This window comes from Vidua macroura, chromosome 5, assembly GCF_024509145.1.
Source record: "Vidua macroura isolate BioBank_ID:100142 chromosome 5, ASM2450914v1, whole genome shotgun sequence".
NCBI classification, from domain to species: Eukaryota; Metazoa; Chordata; class Aves; order Passeriformes; family Viduidae; genus Vidua; species Vidua macroura.
Window position 1 is genome coordinate 52,135,194 of NC_071575.1, and position 14,865 is coordinate 52,150,058.

Consider the following 14,865-nt stretch of genomic DNA (forward strand, 5'->3'; position numbering starts at 1 on the left):
TAAGTAGCTGCAAGGGAAAATAAAAGGCAATGAGAAAACTCAGTGAAAGCATGATGGAGAGGATTTGGACAAGACAAGTAAACATTATTTTTAGAAATGTCATACTTTTGAGAAAAGAAGTAGAGTGACAAGTGAGGAAACTGTATGAGAGGTGGAAAATGATATAGAAAAAGGAGATGATAAAGAAGAAAATGAATACTGAAAAGTGGCAGATGAGAGAAGAGAAAAATGTGAAAGGAGAAAAAGCCTAGGAAAAAAAGGAAAAGGGTAGAATTCATTTTTCAGGTTGGTAAGAGCTGCTGGAATTACCCTTTTGCAGAAGGAGAGGATGATGGGCACAGCTCCTATTAAGCTTTGTCCAGAGCTTACTGCCTGTGGTGGCTGTCAAGTGGCCATCAGCCCTCTCGGGGTGAGCCCTGCTCTGAGGTGCTGTGCAGCCACAGCAGCAGCAGCCACGTGCAGTTATCGAAGCTCCTGTGGCACACTCCCTCACCAAGTGTCAAGTCCTGTGCCTTAGCCAAAGTCTAATCTGGGCAATTACCTTCTGCCTACATACATTTCACAGCAGTTTCCCTTGGAGGCATTTCAAGGCGTGGCTCTTATTTTGCAGAGCCACACACCTTGTTAAGGTTTTGATGCCCCACTGAAAGGAAAGCAGTCCCCTTCCCTCTGGGGTGTCAGCTCTGCTGCCCGTGGTGCTGAGCTCCCTCAGATGTGTCCAAGAAGCAATCTCTTCTCCATTCAGACAGACAAGCAAGCACCCTACGACAGAGCATTCCAGCCCCTCTGGGAGCTCCTGTGTTGCCTTCCTGGACAGTAATACAGTTTAGTAGGAACCAGGAGGTGCCAAGATCTGTTTCTGTCTTGGGAACAGGCACCTCTGGGGCCCAGGTCCTGCCTGTAAGCTCAGTTCACTTATTTTTGCTCACAGGGAGACAATTGAGCTCTGCTGAAGGCCTGACTGCCTCTTGTTTGAGCTGCAGGAAAGGTGTCTTGGAGTAGGGTCCTGCACGTCCTGTGCTATGCTCCCGTCAGAGGTGGACATGGGAGCCCCAGGATGCAGGTATGCTCCTCATTTGGACTCATGAGGCTCCTGCAGTGGGTGGCCATCCATTTTCTCTGAAAGACCAGTCAGAGAAACAAACACATCAAAGCCCACCATCCACATGTTCCATGTGTAACATAGGACAATTCAGCACTGTGAGGCCGCACCTTGACCCCTGCACGCCTCACGGCAAGAAGGACATTGAGGGGCTGGGGCAAGTCCAGAGAAGGACAACAGAGCTGGTGAGGAGTCTAGAGAGTGAGTCATATCAGGAGTGTCCGAGGGAGCTGGGTGTGCTCAGCCAGACAAGGGAGACCTTGTTGCTTTCTGTAACTACCTGGCAGGGGGGTCAGTCTCCTCTCCCAGACAAAAAGTGACAGAACAAGAGGAAATGCCCTCAAATTTCACCAGGGGAAGTTTAGACTGGTTACTAAAAATTTTTTCTTCAGCAAAATATTTCAAGTAATAGAATAGGCTGCCCAGGGAAGTGGTGGTAATGTCTCTGGAAGAGTTCACAAATGTGTAGGTGTGGTGCTTAGAGTCATGGTTAGAGGTGAATCTGGCAGTGCTGGATTAAAAGTTAGACTCAATGATTTTAGAGGTTTTTTTCCCAACATTTATGATTCTGTGCTTCTATAAAAGCTGAAAGAACCAGAAATACCAGAGCCTGACTGCTACCTGTAAATCCAGTATGTGGCCCTTTAGGTCATGCCTCACCACCTAGGGAAGTGGCTGAAATTCTAGAAAGAAAAGGAGCTCATAAAAGAGCAAGAATTTTTTATTTTCACATCTGGAAATTTTGCTGCCTCCTTCTGAGTTCCCTGCTGATGTTCTGGACAGTAACCCACCTTGCTAGGGCTTGGATGAGCAGAGGGGATTCCTGCCCTGCAGAGGTGATTCCTTCCCACCAAACAGGGCAGGTAGCCATGGGGAGCTCCTGCCAGGTGAAGCCACATCCATTTCTGGAGGCCAAGTCTGTGCTGCACACAAGTGGGGAGCCAGAAGAGCTGGCGTGGGACAGTCCCTGCATGGCGTGGTGGGAGAATGGATGTCCTGAGAGGCTGTGAGGCAGAGGAGTGGGAAGCTGTAGCCAAAGCCTCTCCCTTGCCCACATGGTAGCACAATGCAGTTATGGCTCTTGCAGAGCACAGCTGAAGCTGTGAGTATTGCAGACTTCCACGCCACCACTTGAACATCTTTCTCAGAAGTTCATCAGTTCAGTGCAAGTAATGATTAAGGCAGAGCAGCTCCACACCCAAAATAGAGAGGGCTTGTCTGCAGGCTGTTTGAAGTGTGACACAAATGACCACCATGAGTTAGCCATGAAGGGGGTACTTGCAGTGCCGGGATGTAAGGGGAGAGGTAGCTCCAAACACTATTTTCACAGGTGCAGGCCCAAGTGAAACAGCATCTGGAAGGGTGTGTACAATTTCAGTAACTAACAGCCAGGAAAAATTGTTTTGAATTGGAAGCGAGACAGAAAATGGCTGGGATAATTGGGGAACTGAAGAGTCTGTCCTGTGAGAGAGATGAGAACAGGTGGTGGGATCAATCTAGCCAAACAAAGGCTCAAAGGGATTTCAGCTCATGTCTATAAATACTGCAATGTGGAAAGAGCTATGGGACATAGTTAGCAGTAGAAAAAAACCCCAGAAACCGTGCATGACTGCATTTGGATCAGAAATTAGAAGACATATCCAAACTCTTAGAACAAGAAGGTGCTTGGAGCAGCCTTCCCATTAAAAAGGAATGGGCAAATTCTTACTGTTAAAATAATGCAAGAATCTTATGAAAATAGTAGTATGGTTTGGTGTTTTCAGAAACAGAAGCCTGAAACTGGTAACACAGAAGCTCTGCCATTATTAAATTAATGCTCTTAGATGTGATAACTCCACAGGATCTGCAACCTGGAATAGTACTGAAAGTTGTAAAAATCTCCTACAATTTGTAGTAAGATGCTCTATTTTCAAATCTATGCAAATAAGATGTAACTTTAGACAAAGACTATCACATAGAACCAAAGTCTTCTGCTAGATTCTGGCTTAATACCATCCACACTTGATGACAGCAGGAAACTAATAATTTACTAGAGGGAGTAGAATTTTGTTCACATTTGGTAAGACCAGCACTGCATGTACACTCTCTGGTTATAACAGATCCATTTGTCCAATGCTGCACTTATGACAGAATTAATTTTTAAATTCATTCCTCAAAAGTTATAAAACAAGTTTACTTTGACTTGTCAGTTCAATAATTGGATTTTGAATTTTAAGTTCTTAAATATGATAGTGATAATTGTGCCATACGCATAAGGAGAAATACTGCATCCAGGAAAAAAAGCCTTGCTTAGAAAAATAATTGTGTGCCTGTATCACTGAGAAGATGCTCTTTAGAATCACCTGGTGATTTGTGGTGGCCCCTTTTATATAAGTAGCATGAGTTCTTTTCACACATGTGAAATATCTGCCCACTCACAGTGTTTCAAGTTAGGCACTAAATGAAGTTTCTGTTTGGGACTGTCATTTTTGCAGTATTTTAGTAATTTTACTTTATTTGACAGTTCTCTTGCTCTGGCAAGTACAGAGAACTCATGTTTAAAAGCTGTTACTCAGAAAACACCATTATCAAGGGAAACCATCTCAATATCCTACCTCTTGGCTGGGACTTGAGCTTCCCAGTCCTCAGCCTCACCCTGAGCTGCCAAGACCTGGAGGCAGAAAGGAGGAGGATAGGGACAGGGGATGATGTCACAGCTTGGGTAGGCAAAGTGAAGGTGTAAATCTGGACAAAGCAAGTGGGTGATTGGTAGGGATAGGGTAACTCCCAGCATGGACTGACCATTTGCCCCAGCTCCAGGCTGCTCTCTGCCTTGCCAGGGCTGAAACTGGAAGGCAAAGGAGAGAGCACAACAGTTGAGGGCTTTCTTTCTGTGTAGATAGTGGAAAAGTAGGGCAGCTGTCATGCACGGGCTGCAGGGTAGCTGGGGCACTATCAGATCCAGATGTAACTGTTCCATGTCAAAAGGATGGATCAGTCCAAAAGAAAAATGGAGATATGAAAACATTCTGTCATTGTGGAAAGCAAGGAAACAGTCTATCTGCCAAATGTATTTATTTCTATTGGTAACATTTGACTACTTTCAGCTTCAAATTAATATGATTTTTATAAAGCCGTTTTAATGGCAAAAAAAAAAAAAGAGTTATTTTCTATAACACGGAGAAAGATGTTTTTCTTTTATTAAAATACAGTCACAGTAAAAATTCTTACTGAGTGTATGGTAAGAGCCCAGACATGTACCTCAAAGCCAAGAGTGAGGGTTATGTCCTGGGCTGTTTGTGTACTCTGGGGTATATTTTTTAATTTGTTATGCCTCTACTTTGCCTTGGGGAGATCAGTACTGATACATCTCACAGTACTGATCCATCTCACAGTACTGCAAGGTTATGTTCACATAGACCAAAGTGTGCTCCAAGATCCTCAGGTATCAAGTGCTGTTGGATTCATTATTGATATAATTATTTTATTTTAATTTTTGCTAACAGGAATACGGTAACTGGTGGGATATAAGTGAATATTTCTAAATGGTGAGAGAAGCACAACCCACGATCCAATGCAGGAAATTTTGTAAATGCAGACGAGGCAAGCCATGAGGACAGGAGTCTCACAGCTGACCTGGCTGTGAAAGGATGCCTGTGAAAAGGAAGAAACTCCATTTCTGCCATTTCCTCACTTAAGAAACAAGCATCGAAGGAACTGATAGTCAGAAATGCTTATGCACTCTGAGGAGGATAAATTTGGGATGATTCCCAGGAGTGGCCTAGAAGATGTTTCACCAGACTAACCAAGTATAGCCTCCACGTATGAAGGCTATTTTTCTTGCATGTATGTATAGCTGTATTTTTAAATTATCACACTCATGAATGTTCTTGAGGGCTGTCAATGAGCTACAGTTAAAGCAGGGAATCTTGCAGGCACCTGAAGGAAGTGTTTATGTGTACACAGTGTGGGGTCACCCCGGTTGCTTGGTCTCAGCTTACTGCTCTCTAAATCTGCGACCCATGCGTGTGTTGCTGTGTTTCATAAACAAGTTGGAAGGCAACAGTGCTCAGGTTTCATGTGTTCTTAATCACTTCTGCCAAATTCCAGCCCTTTGTTTTCCTCTTCACCCGGTGTGCCCAGACTGTGACAGGTCAGTCTCAGCTGCAGAGGGTGGGCAGGTACAAGCAAACTCTGCCCATATTGTGAGTGGTGAGACAGGCACCAGCACCACTCCAGAAGGTTTGCGACTGCACAGGCAGCACCCAGACAAATACTCCAGGGCAAATACTCCTGCCTTTCATCCCAGTTTAGCATGGGTTTGGGTGTGTTATAAGCCCTTGTTAGAAGATTTATGTCATCCCATGCCAGGATTATCTTCTGTCTAGCCACTCATGAGCTAAACTTTTCAGTCACTGCTATAGTTTAAAGTGACGAAAATCAGTTTCGGATCCAAACATCCCAGTAGTTGGATTTTAGGTGCAACACCAGCTGGTGCAGCTCCAAGACAATTTTGCAGCTCTGGATGTGCACTGCAGAAAAAAAAAAAAAAATCAGCCAACAAAAAGGAAGACTGTTCCAGTTTGCTTCCCTAAACGTCTCACTGCAGTTTCAGAGCTGTGTTGCTGGTGCAAAGGAGATGCTGGGAACTTCTAGCTAAGAACAGAGGGAAGGCAGTATTGGGCAGCATGGATTTAGCTTGGATTTAATTTTTCTGGATCAGTACCCCAAGCTCTTTGTGACTACAGAGCCACAGATGTTGATAGTTGATAGCCCAGCACAGCTGAGCAGCCTGAATGACCCCACTGTGCCACTGGCTCCCACTCTCAAATTCCCACTGCAAAGAATCCCACAGGTCACAAGGAGAACTGAGCTCACAGCTGGGTGTCAGACAATCCTGAGCCCTAATCCTGCTCTGACAGCTCCCTGTTACAAGACATGGTGTTACCTCAAGGGCACTGAGCACATTTTGCCATCTTCCTGTCGGTAAAGCATAAAAACTCCTCCAGACTGACCTTTGCTCCAAGAAAACATCAAACATAATTGAACTGGCTCTTAAAAATACATAGTAGATGGAGCTCCTAGTCTCCCTAAACAATGTCCATTGGGAAGTCTTATTTAGTACTTTGTCATCTTCTTAGGTGAAAAGTAAAGTCATTAATATCAACCACACTGGACATGGACGACCATTCACACTGGATCGCTATTATTTGACTACCTCAGAGTGGCAATGAATGGCCTGATCAGTAGTGACTGTACAGCACATCAATACTACAACTTGCTGTGTCTCATTCCAATGCCTAATTAAATGCAGGGTGAGCAGACCTGTTCAATGCAGAGGGCACTAGGTCCTCAGACAGCCAACCTCAGGGCCCTCAGCTCCCTGCCCAGTCAGCCAGCTGTGATCCCACCTACAGACTGATCCTGAAGCAGTCAGCTGTCCCCCCTGCAGTGTGTTTCTCCTCAGCTTTATTCCTCACCAGAGGAGATGTGGTGCTGAGTAACTGGGAATGTGGGGTTCTTATCACATTCGGGGATTTGCATTACCCAAGACTGCTCTCCCATCACTGGCTCTGCCTGTTGATTGTCTGATACTGTCTCATCAATGTATTGACATTAGCAGTGCCACTTGGGATAAAGTGGCAATGGGGTCATAGATGCAGAGGTTCTTTCATCAGTCAATTCATCACTTCCAGGGTGAAATTTCTGGGTCTCCAGCGCTGCTGTTGTGGTGAGACTCACATGTTGTGGTGAGACTCACATGCCAGAGATGGCTCAAACACCTGCTTTCCAAATCAACTTCTTTCTAAGATGATAAATATTTAACCCCTCCTCCAAATGGAGCAGTGGTCTCAAAAGATTTTCAATTCAACTATAGCTTTGTTTATAGGATATTTTCTTATTTGAAATTCACAGTTAATGCATCTCTTGAGCAGACTCAGGGTCTCTCATTTGATTTTAAATTAAGAAGTCTGGAGAGTTCATTACTTCTGGGGCAACGGTAAAACTGCTCAGTTCTTCAACAAGCCATGAGGTGGAAAACTGCAGGGCCATTCAGTCTTCTTGCTGGGTGTGGGGGAGCTGCAATGATCTATGAAAAGAAGATTCAAATGTGTTCATCTTGTTCCAGTAATTGTCAGCCTGCTGACAATTATGCAAAAGATGCAGCCTGCTGTCCTGAGGTCATGGGAGGTTTCCAGGGCTCTTCCTGGCATTTAAAAGCAAGCAGTGGGCTTGAGTAGTTATTTCTGACACAGAATACCACACTTTAAAAGCAGAACATCTGGTTTAGTTGAAACCAGCTGGGGATGACCTGAAGGCAAATCAGGAGTTGCATAATTACACTTAGCTTCTAAGTGAAATTAGGGATTTAGTCTGGAAATTCTGTTGAAGCTCTCGCTCGCTCTACTCTGATCTGCCTCTTACACCAGTTATATTATAATCCCTCAAAATGCAAACACTGAACTAACCAATGCTGGCAGAATTTCCTTCACAGTATCTATACGGCTGCTTTTGAGTGGGGCCCACATTGTGCTGCAGAGGGGAAGGCTGCATTCAAATATATGAGGAAGAAAAGATGCTACACCCCAGCACAGGAAGGACATCTACTTGAAGCAAGTCCAGAGGAGGCAATCAAGTTGATTTTTCTCTGTGAAAAGGCTAAGAGAAATGGGATTGTACAGCCTGGAAAAAAGGTGGCTCAGGGTGACCTAATTGCAGCCTTCCAGTACCTGAATGGAGCTTACAAGAAAGTTGGAGGGAATTTCTGTACATCAGGTAGTGACAGAACAAGGAGAATGGCTTCAAACTGAAAGACAGCAGGTTTAGATTAGATATTAGGAAGAGATTCTTTACTGTGAGGGTGGTGAAACACTGAACAGGTTGCTTAGAGAATTTGTGGATGCCCCATCCCTAGAAACCTTTAAGGCCGGGTTGGATGGAGCTCTGAGAAACCTGGTCCAGGGCAAGGTGTCCCTGTCCATGGCAGGGGCCTGGAACTGAATAGGTCCCTTCCAGTTCAGGCTCTATGACTCCGGGGTTTTATTTGCCTTTCCCCCAAGTGGTGTGTGAAGGATCACCTTGCTGTGGGGCAGAGGTGAGCACCATCCTGCCAGTGATCTGACTTTTCACTTGAAGGGCTTTCTCACCAGCTTGGCCTCCATGCTGCATAGCACCAAGAAAAGCTTGACTATGGTCAGTTTTTCTTTTTTCTTTTCATATCTCTTGCCGTTCCTCCTATTAACACTTTCAAAATATGGAGGAATATGCTCCATACCTTCCATTTTCTTCTACTGACCCTTCTCTTCACTGCAGTGTTTTGCATAGAAGAGGCTTGATTTTTCCACATTTGCTTTGGGACATTTGTCTGTTTAACAACTCTCTTAGAGACAAAATCAGTGTGATTCAAATGTTATCAGTTGGGCTCAGGGGCTCTCATCAGTGTCAATCCTTTCCTCACATGTGTCTCTGCTGAAGTCCACATTTTTATGTCAAAAGACACCCTGCAACCTTTTTCCCCCGCTCTTTAATCCTCATCTGGCATTGCTCAGGTAATGGGACATGAAAATACCTGAGGTAAGGAAAAGTCAAGCCTAACCTGTGAAGACAGTCTGAATCAAAGCTTCATCAAGCTTTTTCCTTCCCACTGGTTCTGAACCAAAACAAAGAATAAGACATCTTTCCATCTTATGCCTCACTAGTGACAAAGAATATTCTCTCCTAGTAGATATCACACAATCCCTCAATTGACATCCCTCACTGTGTTTCAGGTAAAGGGTCGTATCCTTGTGATTGCGATATCAAACTCCTCAAGATCTGAGACCCCAAAATTTGAATAAAATTAAGATTTTTTGTTGTTGTTAATCAGTAGCTAGAGCTGGACAGTTATGATTATGCAATTGCATTGTGAACATTGTGTGCTTGACTAATCAATCTTTTAAGGGAAAGGGAAGACAGGCCCCAGCTGAATGGGCTGTTTGGACAAGAGCCACCAGGAGTGAAGTCAGCAGAACTAAGCAGTAACTGGGGGAAAGGTAATTCCAGCAGTGGGAGATCCTGACCACCAACCCACTGACCACCTACTCAAAATGAACCTAACTCAAATGGAGGGAAGAACTGTGCATGCAGACTAGTTAGCATGAGAGATATAACTTGGAAATAGTAGTTTCAGTACTATTTAATGAAAATGTTATGTAATCTGATACCAATGAATGCTGATGCCTTTGTTAAAATGTGTAAATAGCATAATGTTTTGATGATTAAGGAGACAGCCTTTTGTGAGTTATGTCCCAGCTCCCAACTTTGCACAAAAGAATAGAATTTTAGAATAAAAAATAAAAATACTTCATCTTGCTGTGAATTGGTGCTGTGCACCTGATAACAAGCCTGTGTTTGGGACAACAGCTGGACATGTGATAAACATAAATGAGAGACTTCCTTGGTATATAAAGATAAAACTGAAACTTCCACTGTGAATCTAAATAAATGTTCTTCAGCATTAATTTCTCAAAAGCAAAAATTTCACAAAGCATTTTTAATATAGATTTGCTTCTCTTCTGTATTCTAAAAATCTTTTTTACAGATTTTATTGGAAAGCAGTTACATAATCACCTGCACCACATAAAAAAATATGTAATTGTATTTTGAAGGATAAAATAGGTTTGTTCTGGTAATAAAAATTGTCTTTCGGTAGAATTTTATACAGTGCAGCATGCAGAATCAGCTTTTTTTTTTTTTTTTTTTTTTTTTTTTTTTTTTTTTTTTTTTAATGCCTTCTCCAGTACCACAGAAGTATGTCCTTTATATAGCTCCAGTCTCTGGTCAGCCTAACAATGACCCGTTACTAACACCAAATGTTTTGCCAGTTTGCAAGAACCACCAAAACTGTAGCAGGAACTTGTGGAACTCTTGATATAACCTTGTACACACTGATATCCTTCTGTGTGATGGGGCACTGCTTCAGATAGCCTAGCAAATCCCTTCTGAACTCTGTAACTCCAGTCTTTGTTTCACCCTGTGCATTCTGCCATACCCTCGTGTGCCACAGCAGAGAGAAGGGGGCTTTGTACACACTGTGCAGGTTGCTTCCGATGCTCCCATCTGCAGTGTCAGCTTGTGTCTTGGGTATCAGCTATGTGCTTCTCTGAGCTAGCACACACTAGAGGAGAAACAGCGAGGAAACTCAAGAGACAACCTCATGGCACAAGTCCCCAGCAAGTAGCTATGGCACAGAAGAGCTGCACAGCGGTCATTATGTAAACAAATCCTACAGGGTCTCTCTCTCTGCAGACTAATACTTATTCCTGTGGTTGAAGTACCACACCAATTAAACACATATTCTTCTCTGGGACTGAGACTATTGCTAGGGAAGTACAACTGTACCTTTGCACTTGGTGCTGCAGAGCTCTCATCCTGGCTGTTTCCAGGACATCCCAACAGCATGCACATGCATGCACGGGACAACCAATATTTATAATAAGTGAAAAAATTTAGTGTAAGTACCTCTATGAGGTTCTGCTCAGCAAGACCTTAAGAAATTGTGTAGGTCGGAAACATTTTGCCTCTTTCGCTCAAATTAGCAACACAAAGGTTGTGTTTCTTTTTTCCTTCTTTAATGCAACAATATAGATGGTGCTAAATAAGCACCTGTCTTCATAGTAGTAAAACAGGTCAGATTTTAAGAGCTGCGCTTGCCCTTGTGTTTCTTAGAAGCCTTCTCTGTCTCCATGTTGACAGTGAAGCTGTTCACTGAAAATTATGCAGAAAGGTTAATAAAATCTTAGCTGAAATCTAAAAATGTATGGCAAGTCCAAAAGTTTTTTAAGTAAGCATGGATCATGTTCTTCAGATGCAATAGCCGACACATTTTTACCTTATTGCTGTAGTAGTTATCAAGTGCAAACTGTAAAAATAAATGTAATAGAGGAAAGTAAATCAATCTGACTTCAGCCACATCCTGTCACAATTTCTCCTAATGTTCCATGATGATCCAAGAGGTTGGGGAATATAGTGTGGCTATCAACCAGCAGCAAAAATATTATCACATGCTTCAAAGCTACTGGCTGCCTTTCCTCTAACAAAGTCAGAGCTCTAATGTGCACCCTGATGAAAACAGGATGGCCCCTTTCAAACTGAGATGACAGAGACAGACGAGGCAGTAAGATGAAACCAGCAGAAGCCAGCACACGCAGAGCTGCAGTAAATCTAAGCCATAAACAGAATGCCTCCTGCACTTCAAATCCTTCAAGGGCCCTGCACTTTCTGAAAGCACAGCAGCAGCACTGCTGCACCTCTGACCTTGCAAACCTATAGGCAGTCAGAGAAGCAACGATTCTGGTGATTTTGAAATGACTCATGCCTATGAAGCTATCACTTTTCACATATTTGGGGAGGATCGTGTGGCTGTCGGTGGGCAGCCGGGGAGGCAGCCTGGTGCAGCCCCGGGCACAGCCATACGATAGGGCTGCCCACACACTGCTGCAGGACTCCCTGTTCGGGATCAGCTAAGCTTCTGACACCGTCACTCACAGTGAAGTGCTCCTGATGGGAGCTGTGCTGCAAACCTGGCTTGTAAACCTGAGGATTAGCAACTAGTCTGTAGGTCCCAAACCTCTTGTCTTTCACACAGTGTATTAAAACATTTTTAGTTTATTAAAACTAAATCCATGGGGAACTGCATACTCTGGCTGGGTTTCCAAAATATTAAATCAAAAACCAGTTTGATACAACACTAGAGCATGACCCAATATTTGCACACACAAGTAATCAAACTGCTCAGATTAACTGCTCTACAGACATGATTCATGTTGTTTTGATTTTCATTTTGAAAGCTTAAAAATGGCTACTGATTCTGAAAACTAGACCTTGTAGAAATGAAGAAGTCTTACCTAATGTTCTTGTTTTTTTCTGAGAACTGAGATAACTAAATTTGAACAAGAAAAACTGCATTTAAAAATATTTTAAGTGTCACATGTCTGGACTGCAGTACATGTCTGGACTAGATGTATTTATATGCATTGTGCCATTAGCACCATTAGACAAATGAGCAACTGAGGCACAGGGCAAGAAGACTCGGTTTCAGTTAAAACACCTGCATCTAAGTGTCTGAAGTGCAAGATGGCACTTGCTCAGTGTCTACACACTCGTTACAGGGGGTGGAGATGAGCAAGGGTCAGAAGAGTGACTGAGTTGGACAAATGCAGGATTCCACTTTGTGCTGCATCACTGATTGCTCAGTTACACATCACATATTTCTGAGAGAGCACAGCTACCCCTCCTGAAGGCTGGGCCATGGGCCTGGTGTATGGGACACAACCCCCAGCTGTTCTACTTTCTGTATGCACTGCTGACACATCCTGTGCAGTCTGGCCTGGTGACTCTTTGAAGTCACCTTCAAAAGAGCACCAACAGAGAGCCTGCTTGAGGTTAGCCAAGATGCTTCTGTCATACACAGCAGCAGTTTCATTCAGGGCACTGTCCTCCTGCTAACATCCTGAATTTGTTTTATGGCAAAGAATGGAAAAGCAGCAAATGTACAGATAGCTTGACTTCACTCTGTCTTGCAGAAGGCACTAGTTCTATCTAGGCAGAGAAGGAATATTTGAAGAATGGGCCAAAGGCTAAGAGGTTTAGTGCTGAAAATATCTTGGGGAAGGACAGAAGGAAGCATATAACCTAGTTTTGGTGGAAAGTCAGGAACTAGAAAGATCTGTAATAATTTCATAGCTAAATGATTTCATATTGCATCACTCTTCTGGAGGATTTTAGGACCAACAGAAAGGCTGTTCTGACTGAACACACAAGGGATGGAACTAACAACTTGATCTACCACAGCATTTCATTTCAGTCAGCAGGTTGAAATTACAGCCTTTCAGAAAACAAAAATACCTTGTGTCTACAAGTAACACTGTGACAATTCACTTCTGCTTGGCAGAATACACAGGTCTCACCAAATCCTCCCCCACTGCAGCATAGCTGAAGTTAACTCAGGTAAAACTTATCATCCAGGGCACAAAGTACAAGGAATCTGCTCTGAGGTCATTCCCAATCCAGGTATCATCTCTAGACTGGACAGGCAGCTTGACTGAGGATGCATATCCTATATATAAAATGTCGGAATGATGATGATCAGCCTGACTGGTTGCTGCCCAATGTGTGGATGGTTTCCTACATTCATAGTCAGGAGAGTGAGCACACACAATGAACCAGGTAATGTGCCCACTACCAAAGAAAGACTTTGGTATTGGTATTTTTTTTTGTTTTCTATGCCAGCAGCAATCTATGTTGGGTTGCTTCCTTGAAGAATGCTTCTTGGATTACACCTATCCTTTAATCAGCCACCCACCTCTCTCAGTGCTCTTGAGAGCAACCAGCATGGTTTTTTCCCAACTGGTCATTTAGGATCTGTTGTTCTTCACCTTGGTATATAGGTAAGACCATTATTTTCTCAAAGAGAAAATCAGAACAACTTCTGTTCCCTTGAAATGTGCTAAACAACAGCTGTGTGCTGTAAGCTGCTGAAGGTATTTGTGCTAACTGTATTGCGCTAACTTGTATTTCTACCAGGTTTAGGGGCATTATTAGTGAAGACAAAAATTGTCAAGTAGTAAGGGCTGAGATGTGGTAACATCTGAGTTATCCAGGACATTAGTGCAGTAAGAGTCAGAAGAGTATCCCAGCTCCTGTAAGGCAAGCACAGAAGATACTACAGTACAAAAGAGATCCTTTAAATTACAGAATGATTTCATACTATTTTTCTTCTAACAACTGCAGGCCTGAGCACTGTGAACACAACTGAGAGCAGAGAGGTTTGCTCTCCAAAAACTCCTACACTTCTTACCAGACACAGCAGGTGAGTTCAGTAACATATTCTCTAGGGATTAGATACTAGTAGCTACTACAGGCAAAAAAAGACTACTACTAACTAGCAGATTTCTGCTTTAACCATAGGCCTTTCACATTCATACCCAGGAGATGAACCACAGAAAACATGTTTTATATTAGTTTGGTGTGGTCTGCTTTTTCCATTTCATTTTGAATTTAAAAAAAGCACCAGATTCTCTGCTGACAGTTGGAGAGCCGTAATTCTTAGTGACTATATTCTGAGGATTACTTCTCTGGATTATTAAATAAGCACTATTTTGGTCCAAAGGACTACTACTCCATTGTATTAGCCAGAAAAGAAAGAGAACAGAAAATGTGCAAGATTCTCAACAGTTTGTCAGTCCATGCATCTTATATCCTGAGCATCTGGGAATGACCCATCTACCAACAAAGTGCTCCAAATCTAGCTCAGATGCTCCAGCAGATCCCTGGTTTTTGGCATCAACATCCAGAAGAGCCAATTCCCAATTCTGTGTTCCTGCCAATGTCATTTAAGCAAATACTTTGTGCCTGATATATGATACAACCATCACCCTATTTCTTAAGCTTTAAACATCAGATTTCATTGTGTTCCCAAAGTGGTGCATACAAAAATATAGTAGCTGGTAATGGCTCATTTTTAAACAAGAAAAAAACCAGCCGGTAATGGCTGTTTTTCAAGCAAAACTTGCACTCCCTCATCTAGTCCTTAAGTAATAAATTTAGAATTCATACTCCACAAGTAACCAAACTCAAGATGATGAAGCTTCAGGGAGGAAAAAGCACACACATTAAGTAATGGCTCAAGAATTTCACTCCAGAGAAACTCCAAAACCCCTTTAGAACACAAGAAAAAAACCCTTAAAAGTATATTTGTTGATACTAATAGATCAAAAAAAAAAAAAAAAAAAACAACTCCACAA